The sequence below is a fragment of the Mytilus galloprovincialis genome, chromosome 2 (assembly GCF_965363235.1).
Source record: "Mytilus galloprovincialis chromosome 2, xbMytGall1.hap1.1, whole genome shotgun sequence".
NCBI classification, from domain to species: Eukaryota; Metazoa; Mollusca; class Bivalvia; order Mytilida; family Mytilidae; genus Mytilus; species Mytilus galloprovincialis.
The window spans coordinates 30898428-30916068 of record NC_134839.1 but is presented as its reverse complement, the minus strand read 5'-3'; the positions used below and the strand labels follow the sequence as shown (position 1 = coordinate 30916068).

Here is a 17641-nt window from a genome sequence, read left to right as displayed (position 1 = left end):
AACAGTTTAAACACAAAATATTTATATCACTTCTTATGTATACATTTTTAGTAGTATTTAAAGTGTTGTTACAGTTAAAAGTTACATCTGATAAATGTTGGTTATGCTCTCCTTGGCATTCCTATAGGTGAGTTGATTCACTACTTGGGCTTGATCCAGATCTTTGTCGTTTATAAGGGCGACCCACCGTTAGTATTAGCTGGGGTCATCATTATGTCTCTGAACCCTCCGTTCGGATGTCCTCTGTGCTGATCATCTATATCAATGTGTTCTGTAATTTCGAATTGTTCTCCGTTAATGAATAGTTTGTCCCGTATCAAAGACACCTGGTTACCGTCTTGCTTCGCCTGTTTCATAACAGGATAAAGTTTCTTACGGCGGGCTTCAACTTCTGCCGGGAATTGTTCATTAATACTAAATGGCTTTCCTCTGAGGCGAAATGCTTTTTGGAGAACGCATTCGAGGTCGCGTCGGTAAATGAAACGCGCAACAATTGGTTTGGCTCTATTCCGTCCTATTTTCCCAAATCTATGAACGTTACCGAATTCTATATGGTGTTCAATTTGTAGTTCCTCGTAGATAAAATTTCTCAATTTTGCTTCACAATTTTCATTTTTATTGTAAGCTAAGCCAGAAAAAATTAAATTGTTTTTCATTGATCTGCACTGTAGGTCTAAGATGTTTGATTTAAGTTTTTCGATCTTTTCGTTTTCTACCCTAAGTTTTCCGATTTCAAATTTTGTTGCGTTTTCTAGTTGAATAAATTTTGACGAAAGATTTTGTAGTTTGGCCTTGTATTCTTTATTAATGTTATTTACTTCGTCAAATACATTGCTGATGCCTTCAATACTGCCCTCCAACTCAGAATTTTTTAATTTTACGTCGTGAACGGTTTTTTCCAAATCCCCTACTCTTGCTACTACAGATGTGATAATAGTTTTCAGCTCATCAATTTTATTTACGCCTTTCTCTATTTTTTGCATTCTATTATCCATGGTCGTAACGATTTTGAGGATCATGTTTAAAAGTACATAAGAATCATCTTCTTTTGATTGGTTGACTATTTTTCGACTTTCAGCCAGAAGTGCTGCCGTTTCTTTTAGTGACATTTTAACACTCAGCAAACTTTAAGTTCAAAGGTTAACACATAACGTCTAATTTGCATATCATATATATACGAAGTCCAAAGTCCAACTTTGTCTGCTCGATCGAAACTTCTCCTTTGTTTAGTAATCAACACGAAAACTTGAGTGTGAGTGATGTTTAGGTTGTGTTGTGTATATAGCTTTGTGTCCGTTTATAAAATAAAATTATCAATAGTTGTGCAAAAGTTCAATTTCACTTTAAAAAATTCGTCGTTAACACTCACGCATCTGCATTCCTAAAGAAAGTTCATGTCCAAAAATCAACTATACAGCTATAACTTAAAACGACATTTTCAACAAATTTTAGTAGAGCAAAATTTTCAATCGGAACAACTCGGCCTTTCTGATTGCACGAAGAAATAACCTCGTATGCATTAGGCGGAGGAATCATTGTCCGGAAAATTTTCCGATTCGATTCAAAATTATATTTTTTCGACTGGACTGGTACATTTTTTTTACCACTACTGATTTAACTTGCTCCTGTCCGGAAAATTTTCCGATCCGATTGAATTTTATATTTTTTCGACTGGAATGGTACAAAATTTTTACCATTACTTATTTACTTTGCTCCTTCTTTCGCGCCAAAATATTTGGCAGAGTTAAAGTTCTTGATTACTGTGATATGTAACCAAATTATAGCGCCACCTGGAGGATAGAACTTCTTTGTGTCGCGGATCACTACAATTCCGGCCAACAATTTAAGAAGAATTTCTCCGTAGTGCATACGAGGCTATTGTACTGCGTAGCGAGAATGGCCGAGTAGTTACGATTGGCAAAATTTTCCGTTCCATCATACAAGGGGACATCACTCAAAAAACTTCCCAAGCCGTAATTGATTTGGATTTACAAGCACTTTTCATTTTCCGGATATTTAAGCATTCGTTAAATTTTCAAGAATCATAACTTTACGTTTCCTTCAGCAACTTGATACTGGTAAACCACTTTTCTATGAAATTACTGTGAAATAAAACTCTCATGGTACGAAAAGAAGCCTGTAGAAGGTAACGTTGTGCGTTACGAAGTTACGTTTTTAACAAGTTACAAACAGTATTTTTCTTAATTCCTACATCAATTATTTATAGAACAGATATATTATTTTATTATAACATTGGCAATGGATGACAGCGAATCCGTGATCAAGATATTTAACTAACAATTTCAAATGAAATTGGAATGAAAATGGAGAATGTGCTAAAAAGACCACAACACGACCAAAGAGCTGAGAACAACCGAAGGCCACCAAATGGTCTTCAATGCAGCGAGAAACTCTCAAACATGAAGGCTTGCTTCAATTGACCCCTAAACAAAAGTTACTAGTTCAATGATTATGGAGTTCATGTCATACAAATCTTAAGTTAGAATTATACACAAGAATCTATAATTGAAAATCATACAAGACTAACAAAGGCCAGACGATCCTGACTTGGGACCCTAGAGAATTTAAGCATTACAAATGTAATTATAAGGGCCTCAATGAACATGAACATGGACAAAACTAATACATAAAGATTTTAGACATGAATATATAAAAAAGAAGATGTGGTATGATTGCCAATGACACAGACATTAACAACTATAGGTCACCGTGCAGCCTTCGACAATAAGCAAAGCCCATACCCCATATAAAAGGCCACAATAAGACAATGTAAAACAATTCAAACGAGAAAACTAACGGCCTTATTTATATAAAAAAAATGAACGTAAAAAAAATATGTAACACATAAATAAACGATTACCACTGAATTACAGGCTCCTGACTTGGGACAGACACAAACTTAAATAATGTGGCGGGGTTGAACATGTTAGCGGGATCCCAACCCTCCTCTTACCTGGGACAGTGGTATAACAGTACAACATGAGAACGAACTATAAAAATCAGTTGAAAAAGGTTAACTCATTAGATGGACAAAAATACAAGTGGACGTGACATGAAGCCTTTATGCTACATTTTATATGTAAAAATTTTAAAGCAATAATGAATATTATACCTATTTGTATTTGTTTTTATTTCAGCATGATTCCAATCTTTTGCAATGGCTAATACAAGAAGAGGCAAGGCATACATGTACATGTATATGTACAATAAATGATTCTCTGTAGCAACTGGATTGTCTATTCACCCCTATAGTTCCACAACAACAATGAAACTCTAGACTACTACATGTACGATGTTATGAAAATATTTACATATACCTACATGTAAATCTACATACATGATCAATTTTGAAGATTGTTTTTGCCAGGTGTAATTATGTCAACTAATACAACAAGTTTTGATTCAGCTTTCTGACAGGAATTATTTATAAACTTGCCAGCAGTTACAACAAATGAATATTATTAATTGAGTTAAAAATTAAGCTCATTTGGACAGTGAAGTGATTTTGACGCGTATTGAAGTAGACATTAAACATGTTAAACGTTTCAAATTGATATCGAATTATGTGTAAATGCAGCATTGATTTATTTAAGAAAATAAGAATAAAGAAATATTAAAAAAAAGATGGACAAAATATTTGTATTAAATTTGTTGGAATTTTTGTCTTGCCAAAGATGACAGAGTCAAAAAGAGAGGCATACATGTATATATAGTTGTGTTGTTTTGTCAGCATGGTCAGCATCAACAATGTATTACAAAAATGTAGTTTGTGATTGTGTGATTAGGTCTAGTTTATGGGAGGTCAATGATATTTGGTACGCAGTTGTGTTGGAATAGGTATATCTCATTACCTGATTACCAGAATATTTAGCCCCACCCCCTTTGTCATAGTCAATTGACTCTGAAACTTAGTTTACATGTATTAGTTTTTGATTAGGTCAGTTATTGAGGAACCACAAGTGAATGGTCAATGATATTTGTTGTGCAGTTGTATAAACTTTGTCACTTTCAATTTCTATTGAGGATATTTTACCCTGCCCCCTAAATTATTCTCTTTTTACTTGGAAACTTACGTTACTTTGAAATTTCATAAAACTTTTGATTATTTTACTATAAAGGAAACCAATCGTCGTAAGTCAATGATGATTGCCATGTAGGTGAAGAAGCATTAGTACGTTTCAGTTTCATAGAGGATATGTGGTCCTTACCCCTCGGTCATATGCATGATCTATTGACTTTGACTATAATTATGTTAGTTTAAGAAACCAGCAATCTATGTGTTAGGGTTTGTTTAAAGGGGACAACTTATGAAAAGTCAATGTTATTTGGTAAGCAGTTGTATAAGTGTTGGCACATCTTATTTCCATAGGGATTGTTCAGCCCTGTACAATCAGTCATGGATCATTGTCTTTGAATATATTTTACATGTTAATGCATTTCTATTTTAATTGTATTATTTGTATTATCAAAATAACAAATAGGCAAAACATGTCTCTGTATTAAAAGCTGATTATAAATAAGACATGTACAATTATTATAAAGATAAGAATTTGTGGAATGATAGCCAATGCATCATAATGAGACAACTATATATATATCCACCAAAATAAATGAAGAAAGTAAGCAATTATAGTTAGGCAACCATACAGGCTTCAAAAATGTTGTATCATTGCTAGGCCATTATAACAACATCAGCATTTATTGTAATATAACTTACAAGAAAATTACACCTTTTAAGATAGTTTCAGCTATGATTTGATGATTGTGCATACAATGTAGGTGCACCAACTGATGCAACTAAAACTGCTAATATAGCATATTCATACTTTAGAATATAGTTGAATTAAACCAAAAACCACTGCTGGACCCCATTATTGAAATTATTAATCTGATAAGAATAATCCTCCATGCAGCGCTTGTAACTATTAGCAAAACCTACATGTATACTGCATAGTAAGCTTTAAAAGACCAGAAAATTACAAATGTAAAACAATAAAACTACAGCAGCCTGATTTATGTACAAAACAATTATGAAAAATGGATATGATATACAGCAACAATTACCAAATTACTGGGTCCTCAATATGGACAGGCACAATTTTAACTCTAAGTGGCAGGATTGGATAGTGAAAACTTTAGGGTACAAACATTATTCAATACTTGAGAAATAACGGAGATAATATTTTCACCAATTTTTAAACAATATTCGTCTTAACTTCTGCCAAGTTTGCCTCTCCTTTTTTTTTTACTTAACTGCCTACAACGCCTTTGGTGCTTTGATTTACAATCCTAATCTATGGCAAGTTTTGTAGTTTCCTAATCTATGCCGGATTTTTATTGTTTCAAAATCTATGGCATTTTTTTTTTTTGAAAATGGAAAACAATGCAGTACATTTTCGACCAATGACTTGTCTTAAGAAAGGAAATATACGACAGTTTATTTTTTGTAACGTCACATTTACCATAGATTAGGAATCTGACATAGACTTGGAACCCGCCATAGATTTGAGTCCTACATATATATATAAAGGCAACAATAGTATACCGCTGTTCAAAATTCATAAATCGATAGAGAAAAAACATATCCGGGTTACAAACTAAAACTGAGGGAAACGTATCAAATATAAGAGAACTACGACACAACAAAGACACAACACCGATTTATATCATTTATAAATTCGAAACCTATAGCTAAGAAAACTTATCTGCATCGTCCGTAGCTAAAGTGTCGATAGCGTAAACCATACTATTCAGTAAAAGTAGTTATATGATGGCCAGAGTTGTGAAGTAACCTGTAGTTTAGTGGTTGTCGTTTGTTGGTTTGGTTCATACGTGTTTCTCGTTTTCGGTTTTTTATATAGATTAGACCGTTGGTTTTCCCGTTTGAATGGTTTTACAACCAATCATTTGTGGGACTTTTTATAGCTTGATGTTCGGTGTGAGCCAAGGCTCCGTGTTAAAGACAGCAATTTGACCTATAATTGTTTACTTTTACAAATTGTGACTTTGATGGAGAATTGTTTCATTGGCACTCATACCACATCTTCTTATACCTATATATTGAGAAGCTTTTTATAAAAGTACATTATATTTCTTATTTGAAAAGATTGCACCTTGAACGTACTATAGGTTTTTGTGAAGAAAATGTACAGAAGCTGGACAAATCTTAAATCATTTCATATCTAAATCAAGTTGTATGGGTGTAGTAATAGAACTGTCGGTCAGTTACTATCATGATCAATTCATGACATAGATATCTAGGCCAAACAATTACCAACAATGCGTAAAATATGGACAATCAGATTTCGCATAACAAAACCACATAAACTTCCAAAGTTGTTAAAATTTAATACATAATAAATATTGCCATATTGTATTTCCAGCATACAAGTAAGTGTTGCATATTTGAAAATGATTAACAGACATACGATTATATATTAAACCCGAATAATCCAGTCGTTATGTTGGTATATCCGTTAACCGAACACTTTACATTGTAAGAGTTATCTCCCCAAACACTATTTTCTTGTGTCTACTCCTTCGCAACCGTAAAAGATTACGACAAATTTACTTTACCAAATAGCTCGTAACATCTTCAGGATCAGGATGACTATTTGGACCGACGCTATCCTGAGACTCCATATGAGAGTTATTCCCCCTTATGACTTTGATATAAGTGATATGCATTTCTCACTTGAAAACCATAAGTGATAGAGACCTAGGGTATTTTGATTTGAGGTCCATGGACCCCCAAAAAGATCAAAGGTCAAGCTCATATTCTAAATTTTGATTTTCGCTTATTTTCACTTTTTTTTAAAAACCATAGAAGATATTGACAACATATTTTTTATAAAACTGTCCTTTGTGACATGTTGTAACTCATAAATTTTGGTTGAAAGGGTGCGCAGACAATAAATGGGAGTTTCGCCCCTCTTATATTTATGATTTTAAGTAAAGTGATATAACTCATTAACCATACATGATTTGATGTCATTAGGTTATAAACTTTAAATGTAGGTCAAGGTCATAGGTTAATTGGACGTTAGATAGATTTTACCTTTATCTCAAATTCATATTTGTACATAATTTAGCCATAGAACTCTGTACTTTAAGTTACAAGCCACATGACTTTGAAAAAGCAAACCAGAAGTGACCTGGTGTAAACCAGAAGTAGCTATTTTTGGACTAATTTCATACAAAAGTATGTAGAAACCATAAATGTTTGGAATCAGCTAAGAATTACCTAGCATTTGACACTGGAAATGACCTTTCCAACTGAATTTTAATATTTTCATATCAAAATAAATCTTACAATCTAAACACTTGATTTTTAATTATTATTATTATTAGGTCTGTGGATAGACATATTTATTTTCTTCTGAGTATTTAGGTCTTTCCACTTTTCTGTGGAAAGACCTATTGGTTTTTCTTCTGATTATTATTATTAGGTCTTTCCACTTATCTGCGGAAAGACCTATTGGTTTTTTTCTTCATCTTATTTTTTTTCTTCCTCCGCCACTTTCTTTCGGACACTTTTTACTGTAAGAGTTATCTTCCCAAACACTGCATCTCCTTCGCAACCGTACAAGATTATGAAAAATTTATGTCACCAATTTGCTCGTTATATCCGCAGGATCTTAAGAATAATTTTGACCGAAGCGGTCCGGAAACTCCATATGAAAGTTATTTCCCCCTTCTGTTTTAAAAAAAAGTAAAATGTAATAGTAATTGGTAAACCATAAGTGAAAGAGACCTAGGGTCTTTTGATTTGAGGTCCTTGGTCCAAAATAAAAAGTGGTCAAGTTCAAAGGTCAAGGATTTTTGTTTACTTTTACCTCTTTTGAAACACCAAATAGGATATATATGTGTTGTAAATTTCGGCAGTTTCTTTAGAAAAAAATCTATTCTTGATTATTTAACTAAAAAATATCATCAAGATAACGTATTGTTGAATTTATCAATTTAATACAATTTATACGGGTTTTACTGATCTAGGTCATAAACTGTGATTCATACCAGTACAATCACAATTCTGCTTTTCAAGGGGTGCAATTGGATTCCATAGGAATGCCTACAACCTGTCGATAAAATGTATTGCCAAAACGTACATAAATATCATCAAGGAGAAAATTAACAGCTTCGAGTATCTCATCACACATCCAGTTTATCTAGCAAAGTTACCTTTCTCATAAAAAAAAAAAGAAAAAAACTAAACCCCTAACGGGAGGGATTGTGCCTGATATTCATATGTTGAAGACATAATCTTTCAATCAGTTGAATTGAGGTCTGGAGCTGGCATTTCAGTTAACTGCTAGCAGTCTGTTGTTATTTATGTATCATTGTCATTTTATTTATTTTCTTTTGTTACATCTTCTGACATCGAACTCAGACTTCTCTTGAACTGAATTTTAATGTGCGTATTGTTATGCGTTTACTTTTCTACATTGGCTAGAGGTATAGGGGGAGAGTTGACATCTCATAAACATGTTTAACCCCGCCGCATTTTGCGCCTTTCCCAAGTCAGGAGCCTCTGGCGTTTGTTAGTCTTGTATGATTTTAATTTTAGTTTCTTGTGTCTCATTCGGAGTTTAGTATGACGTCCATTATAACTGTACTAGTATACGTATTTTTAAGGGGCCACCTGAAGGACGCCTACGGGTGCGGGAGTTCTCGCTACATTGAAGACCCATTGGTGGCCTTCGGCTGTTGTCTGCTCTATGGTCGGGTTGTTGTCGCTTTAACACATTCACCATTTCCTTTTTCAATTTTAGTAAATGAGTTGCAGCAAATATATTTGCCTTCAGATTTACCAAATGACCATTTAAGTTCCTAACTTTTGTCCCAGAAGATTATGTGGAAGTGTAGTGTAAAGAGTTGAAAAGACAAAACTGCCAACAGAATCAAAAGAACCATCAAAAGCACGTCATTTATCTAAAACATCCAAAGAATATTTAAAAACTCAAAAATAGGTAATTCCACCATTTTCATATGTTTTATTACAGAAGTTAACGATAAGTTCTTTGATAGTAGTTAAGGAACTAGTTAAGCACTGAAAGAGTAGTTGTAGAAAACAATATTTTACTGTTGTTTTTTTTGTTTTTGTTGTTTGGTTTTTTTTTTGGGGGGGGGGGGGGGGTTATGTAACCAATACATGGTAGGGACCTTCAAATGATAAGAAGAAGCCTTAAGCTGTGATGTATGATTGTTTACTATTTGAATCTCTGTGGAGCGCACGGACTTGAAGGAAGAAGAATTTAAAATGTCATTCTCAAGAACGTCCGTTTAGTATTTACGGCATGCCACCATCTTGTGTAACTGACGTATAATTAAAAACCTACTACTGTGTTGTTTTTTTTGTATGCATACGAAATAATAGGTGCTTCAATGTTATTAAAATGGGGAGGTATAAAGTGTTGAATGGCAGAGTCATTAAATATACTCGATTAGATGACGAAATCACTTATTCTGTTAATATATTTAATTTTCAGAAAAAGCCGTTGATGATCTTCATGTTTATCGATACGCGGGAACAGCCTATGATCCATTTACTGCAACTTGACGTTGTTTAAGTGTAGAATACAAAATAACAAAAGGCGTATTGAATATTAATACTACAAGATTTGTCAATATAAGTGATGTTCTGATATATCATAATCCCAGTTAAGAAGGAAGGGAGAGTAAGCGCTCACAAACATGCTTAAAAATTGATAATTCACTGATTATCGTTTGTTTAAGTGTTACATGTTTGTTTTCCGTTCACTTTTTTGTACACAAATTAGGCCGTATTTTCTCGTTTGAATTGTTTTACATTTATCATTTCGGGGCCTTTTATAGCTGACTATGCAGTATGGGCTTTGCTCATTGTTGAAGGTCGTACGGTGACTTATATATAGGTCAATTGGTCTCTTGTAGAGAGTTGTCTCATTGGCATTCATATCACATCTTATTTTTTATATTAACCACGTAATATAATTAGAGGACGACCATTTGATATTTCAAGGGGGGGGGGGGGGGTAAAGGATATTTTCGGATAGAATATTCAGTTTCACCTTTTGCGAGTGTCGTTAACTGTTTGTGCTCAGCTCAGGCTTTGCGCATACGTATTGCAGGAGAGTATCCACATGATCCAAACTCCGGCTTTAGAAGCAGATTGATGTTAACACAATTACTTGTTGCAGATTGTGTATTTAATATAAATCAGTATCTATCTTTCCTTTAATATGCATGAAATATCTGCCACTGGACGTTACGCAAATAAAAATAAATCAATCATGATTCATAATCTAAAATGATTTGTTCTTAGTAGAGCATTTGCATTAATCAAGTATTTGTTGGCGTATCCGTATCGGCGTATCGTATAACACGTTTATGAGGAAAGGATAAATTAAGTCAAGTTGGTCCCGATGAAAATATTTTATAATGCATTTTATTTTAATTGAGATCGGGGTTAAGTCATTATTGTAAACAAATCTGTTCGATACGTATACTTCGATCCGTGCACGTATCCTGATACGTGAATAATGCAAATGCTCTAGTATTAGAGGTCGGTCATTTACAAACGTATCAACCATATCGTATACGTTGACGTATCCGCATCTGCAGATATATCCAAAAATATTATGTGATCCCGAGCTTATTAATAAGACCATGCTTCATTTAAAAAAAAACTAATTGGAATCTCTTCGAAACAATCAAACATACACTTTCAATATTTGTGATAGTGGTGTTTTTAAAAACAAAAATAAGGGGTTCTATCAACTACTTTCACATGCCCTTAACAAGGAGCCAATGTAGGGCAGGTACACGAATATCGTACACAATCCTTTGATAATCTAATTAAAAAAATATTTCAAGATCTTATATGAATAAACTCCAAAAAAAATCAAATGTACTACTTATATACATGTAAGGAACTTAATATTGTTCATTTGCGATTTTATCATAAAAGGTAATAGAAAAGTACTGAGTATCACTCTATTTGTCAATTAACAATTTTGTTATACGTGAGAACAAGTTCATACACAAACTGGCAATCGATTTTACCGTATTCACTCCTATCATACATGTAAACTGTTCCAACTATCCGGAATATCTTTAAAAGTCGGATTACATATTCTACAAAATCTCGATATTTCCTAATTGTTTTGTAAATTTCTGCATTAGAAATTATTCAGTCGCCCATTTGCATTATTGAAAGTACATAAAATTAAAGCTCGGGATCATATACTGTTTTTTGGTATATATGCAGATGCGGATACGTCAACGTATATGATAAACCGGAAATCATGTACTATTTTTTGTCGCGTATAGACTCAATTTTAACCGTTTCTGTTCAGGTGACCAGTGGGCACCGTTCAGCGTAACTATTATCCTTGATACGTCTGCACAAGGATAATAGTTACGCTGAACGGTGCCCACTGGTCACCCTATAAATAGTACTCTTCTGTGTAGTGATATTGTAGTTCTAAAAATAGGAAACTAAAAATAGACAATTCTTCTTTCTATTTAGCAATACACACCATAGATCTAGAGCCTGTCACCGTCTATATTATCTGTAAATAAAATTAACATACCGAGCAATTGAATACAATGAATAACACAAACTTAAGTTTAATTAAGTCATTCAATGCAAAATATTTGTTTCATCCATTTTGCATGATTTGTCATTTGTGATGACACGTTTTTTTAAATGTTCGAATCACAGACTAGAAGGAAATCTTCTTTTTTCAGAAGTCCCCAGAAAATGTAGATGAAAGTGGTATGTATGCATTTAATTTATTCTTGTTGAACTTAACTCTTGCAATCGTTTCTGGTAAAATGGCCACTTAGGCTTGATTGAACAAATCATTTTTTTGTTTCTTGTTACCTTACACAAATATTTAATTTGATTACATGTGGTCATCTAAACCAGAAATTGGATTTGATTACCTCTGGTGGCCTTAACATGCTAGAATGGGGTAACTTCTGGTCACCTTATTCATATATTGGATTTGGTGACCTCTGGTCACCTTTTGATAATATTGGATTTGGTTACCTCTGGTCACCTTATGTTAATATTGGATTTGGTTATCTCTGGTCACCTTATGTTTATATTGGATTTGGTTATCTCTGGTCACCATATGTTTATATTGGGGACCTCTGGTCACCCTATGAAGAAATTGGATTTGTTATATATCTGGTCACCTTATGCAGATATTGGATTTGGTTATATTTGGTCACCTTATGCATATATTGGATTTGGGGACCTCTGGTCACCTTATGCAGATATTGGATTTGTGGACCTCTGGTCACCTTATGCAGATATCTGATTTGGGGTCCTCTGGTCACCTTATGCAGATATTGGATTTGAGGACCGCTGGTCACCTAATACAGATATTTGATTTGTAGACCTCTGGTCACCCTATGAAGAAATTGGATTTGTTAAATATCTGATCACCTTATGCAGATATTGGATTTGAGGACCTCTGGTCACCTTATGCAGATATTGGATTTGGGGACCTGTGGTCACCTTATGCAGATATTGGATTTGGGGACCTCTGGTCAGCCTATGAAGAAATTGGATTTGTTAAATATCTGGTCACCTTATGCATATATTGGATTTGAGGACCTCTGGTCACCTTATGAAGATATTAAATTTGGTTACCTCTGGTTACTTTATGCAGATATTGGATTTAGTTATATCTGGTCACCTAATGCAGATATCTGATTTGGTTAACTCTGGTCACTTTATGCAGATATTGGATTTGGTTACCTCAGGTCACCTTATGCAAATTTTGAATTTGTTAACCTCTGGTCATCCAAACATAAGTCATGTCATGTTTGTTATCATTTGTAGGAAATGTAAGACAATCGAAGAGAAGGAAAAAAGAACAAGAACAGGTTTGATGTGCATTACTGGTTCAGCAAGAATATAGAATTTTGTTGTATATTAGTGAATACACTTGATTCTCAAAAACAGTTTATGCTGGTTAAAACACATAAATTGATGATCTCGTTTTTTTTTTAAAAAGCATTTATAGAGTAGTAGGTAAGGAATGGTGAATGGATCGAAAGGAACAATCAAACTGAAATTTGGAGAACAAACTGACAAAGCTGGGCAAATTTGTTTTTAAAAAAGATGGAAAGTCAAAACTGCAATCATTATAATTCAATAAAAAAATAAAACTGAGCAACATAAACCCCACCAAAAACCAGGGTGGTCTCAGGTTATCTAGAATGGTTAGCAGATCAAGCTCATAATGTGGTGCCCATAATATTGTTCATGCTTGAGTTTAGGATCCTTGGTATATTACTGTATCATTAGAAATCATCTGCCTCCTGTGAATCATATACATGTCGCTTTTCCAATCTGTTAGACATTTTTTTTTAAGTTGTAAGAACTTTCATAACGGTGCTTAATATGTCTTATTACATATATTTTTTAGCTTAACTGCAAGAAAATATCACAACTGTATCTCATTTCATTTTCAGGTGATGTTGACTATCAAGTACAATCCTTAAATACTTGAACCGAGGCTCTTGTCGATTAAGAAGCAACCAAAAAGGCTGTATGCCGAACAATGAAAGGGGCATCTGCCCAAAAAAAGGGTGACATTGAAAAAACTAAGTAATGGTTTGAGGGGAATTCAATTGTTCAGATTTTACAAACATTGGATCTATAATGGCTACAAAAACAATCGTTTTCTTGACATCTTTATTACATACTAAGAGTATGGAATAAAATACACAATAGAACATGCAAACATCTAGATTAACATGAAATATATAAAACATACATTTTCTAAATACCATGATCATTATGTATTCATCTTCTAAACAATCAATTATAAACTGAGTATTCTCATCTATTCAATTAATTGCTTATCTGTTTCAATAATTATTCTAGACTAAATTTGTAACAAAATTCAGATCATAAATTCATAATCAAGTCTATAATGCAATCTATCTTTTTGCACTCGAGTTCTACAAATGTATATATAGAAAATAAACATTTGTGTTGGTTGCGAATGGAAATGTGTAGTTATCATTTTAATATACAGAGAAATGACACAGCATAAGTAATTAAAACAAAACATGATTCAAACACAAACATACTACCAGCTGTTCAAAAACAGATTTTGTTTGAATATAATTATATGGACACGGGGAATATGTCAAAGAGACAACAACCCGACCAAAACGTAAAAAACAACTCAATGTTGTGCAAGTTTAATATTTCGCTGTGTACTAAATAAGAAACTTATCACAGCAAACTGACATGCAATCAATCATTTTGAAATTAATAGCATCGTTAGAATACTAACTATTAAATCATATACAATCTACTTCTTACTGGTCATAAACTTGAAACAATCCACACTACATTTTTATCGGAAAGCTAGGTAGAACAATTGACTTATAATTATTGATGTTAAAATTACTACTTAATTTGGCCTTACAATTCGACTTGGTCCTATGTTTTATTGTTGATATGAATAACATTGCTATTCTCATTTATTTTTCAATGGTTTAACATGCTCTATTTTATTGTAGCTAGGAAACATTTGAAATTATTGAATACAATTTTTGTTATTAATGACATAAATTAAGCATTATAGTACCAAAATATTTAAGTCAATAAAATAAAATGCATTCTTGTAAAGTCTTTTCTTTGTTTAAATTAAATGATTCTTATTAAAACTAGAAGAATTAAAATGGTGTCATTATATAAAATTATGTAGGTAAAGAAATGTCCTGTAATAATAAAATTGCTGTCTTAGCTTATATTTGCAGAGAAAAACTAAATAAAACAAATGTTAACAAGGCAATGCATGGGAAAGTTTTTGAGGCCTTTTGGAAGACAATAGAGACAATGCTGTCAGGTAATGATTTATTAGACACATCACACGTATTATCGTAACTTAATACATATTTGATCATTTGCTTAAAAAATATTACCTACTTGAGACAGCAAACAGACCTAGTCCAATGTAATAATTAGCCAATGTATCTGCTTTACAAAATCTTCATTAGGAATATGTATTTGTTATATTAAATTATATACATTTGGAAACATCAGTATCTTTGCAAAACATTTCAAGAGCAAACTGTATATGTCCTACTTTTAAAGCCTTTAGGCACCAATGTAACTTATAAAATTTTTGAATGAATATCAAGAAAAAGCAGTTTTTCAAAATATTTAAATATAAAAAATATAATATTTCGTTATTTTTTTCATTGAAATGGTTTACGATTGGAGTCTTTCTTTCTGTAGGTAGATTTGAAACTGCCATCATCATTAACTTTACGCCCCCGTATTTTCAGAACACACATCGGCTTACTGAATAGTCATAATCAGTTTTTGAACTTTTGGATTTTCTGTTTGGAAACAGCGGTTGTTGCTTTCGCTTTCTTGTTGTTTTGGAAAAGTTGGTTGTCTTACAAATATGTAACATGCCGTTGTGGTTGCTTGTAAAATAGTTTTCTTTTTTTTCACGTCAATTGTCTGGAAATTTTTATTGTTTACATATATATTGATTTCCTCAATTTTTCTTTAAAAAGCCTGGTCGGTTGTTTCTTTGTCTTCCTTTAATTGTTGTCTTGTTTCATCAATTGAGGTAGACTCTCTGTCAGGTGATGGAACTACCATCACACATACACAATGTATACCATGGCTATTGGCAAAACATGTACATTTGAATGAGGTCAAATTAACAACTGATACATTTCCCAATCTGGACAAAACCTCTACCTGGCTGTTATCTCTGTCATAAAAATATTGTTCTGCATTAAATACACCCATTGCTTCTGATCTGCGCTCTACAGTGAGGTCGATGTTCCTTTTAGAAGCAATCAATTCAGCTAAATGAACTTGATTACACATTCCTGAAATATAGTAGAGAATGGAACATAAATAACTGCATTGTACCCTTGTGGTTTAATTTCAATTGTACAAACTTTAAACAAAACCACTAATGAACATTCAGTTAAGATTTACTTAAACTGGATCGCAATGTTTTAGAAAATTTGATGAGGCAAATGATTATTTGCACTTGTGTAACCTGATGACGGTTGAAAACGCCTTGTTGGAAGACAAAAACAATCAAAACCGAGGAGACTCATAAAACCAAAAGACATTTACAACAACAGTAAAAAAAATAATAAACAACACGAACTCTACTAAAAACCTGAAGTAAAATTAGGTGCTTCAGAAGGGCAAGCATTTGCGGGACATATACGGCACCCGAAATTAATAATTTTGATTTCAACAATTCATACTTGATGGTGTACTTTTAAACATTGTTGAACTGACTTAAGATAATAAAAATAAACTTACCTCTTGTTGTTGCAGCTGGACAATTGCACACTACATTGACAATGTCCACATTATGAATCGTCCCAAATGCTGTCTGTGATGGAACAGTGCATTCTGTGGATGAAGTCCATTGCACAGTTTGGTCGAGTCCTGCCTTGAGCATATTCTCTGCTGTCAATTTACTTTTGTCTTCCCATTGTCCTCCAATATTTTTCAGGCGACCAATCTTTTCGAGTTCATCTAGATAGCTATAATTACGATGTTTTTTATTTATTTTTGATTATGAAAACATTTTTCAAAAAACTATTAATAAATTATTTCTTAAAAAAATGAATTCACAGTATTTAATATTCAATGTATTTGCATCTTAAATTGAAATGATCTTTTTAATTTCAGACGATTCAAGTGAACGATAAGAAGAACAGGATTGTGACAAATTTAAACTTACTTACTCATAAAACATAGTTACATTTCCATGGAGTAGGATTAGTAAGTCCTCTACTCTGCTATTGGCATACCCACCAAGGAAATGGTATTTCATGCCCAGGAAAAACCTGAAAATGACAAAATGTTAATGACTTTGAATTCATGATTTATGGTTGAATGTACAAATAGAAAGTACATAAAATTTTAATGTGTATACATTTGAATGTTATAAGTAGCATTATATTTTTTGTTTTAATGTTCTCATAAACATCAGGTTTTGCTAGACTACATTTTTCATTTTGTCTACTTTTATGTAATTATCGACTTGCATTGACGATTATGATATTTGTATTAAATTTGCATAACCCTTTCATGAAAGAACGGCAATAATCTCTCCGTATAGTTAAAAATTGTTTAGTTCATATCATTTTAAGTATTTGGTTACCCACGAAGAAGTAGGATTTAGACAAAATGTAACACTTTTTATACTTCAGGTCATAAAAACAGAGACAGTTCAGAAAATTTATCCCCAAAATAAAATATACTTAATTACTATTATCAAACAGATAATAATTAGATGATGCTTAAAATTTCGATCTTGTAATATATAAGGTGTATAGTAATAAAATGTATTAATAACCTTTCAACTAAGTTATTTGTATCTTGATCTTCATAAAACAAATGTCTTCCATAGTTGGCCCATTGACATCCAGTTGTCTAACAAGTAGTCTGTTATTTGTTTGGAAGGCATGTTCTCTTGCAACATTTGAACTTTTTGAGAAAAGTCTTCTTTCTGATGAAAAATCATATTGACACATTTCTTTTGAGTATAGAAACAGAATTTATAGATGAAACACGCATGTACTCATAAGCATTGTACATTTATAGGTAAGATCTTTA

General features: G+C 32.8%; 1 long non-coding RNA gene across 1 annotated transcript; it reads left to right on the top strand.

The window, feature by feature from the left end:
* Positions 1-12978: 12978 nt before the first annotated feature.
* On the top strand, positions 12979-17394 carry LOC143063355 (uncharacterized). Its single transcript, XR_012974992.1, has 3 exons — positions 12979-13627; positions 14781-14882; positions 16712-17394. It is a non-coding gene; the product is annotated as an uncharacterized LOC143063355 (long non-coding RNA).
* Positions 17395-17641: the final 247 nt, after the last annotated feature.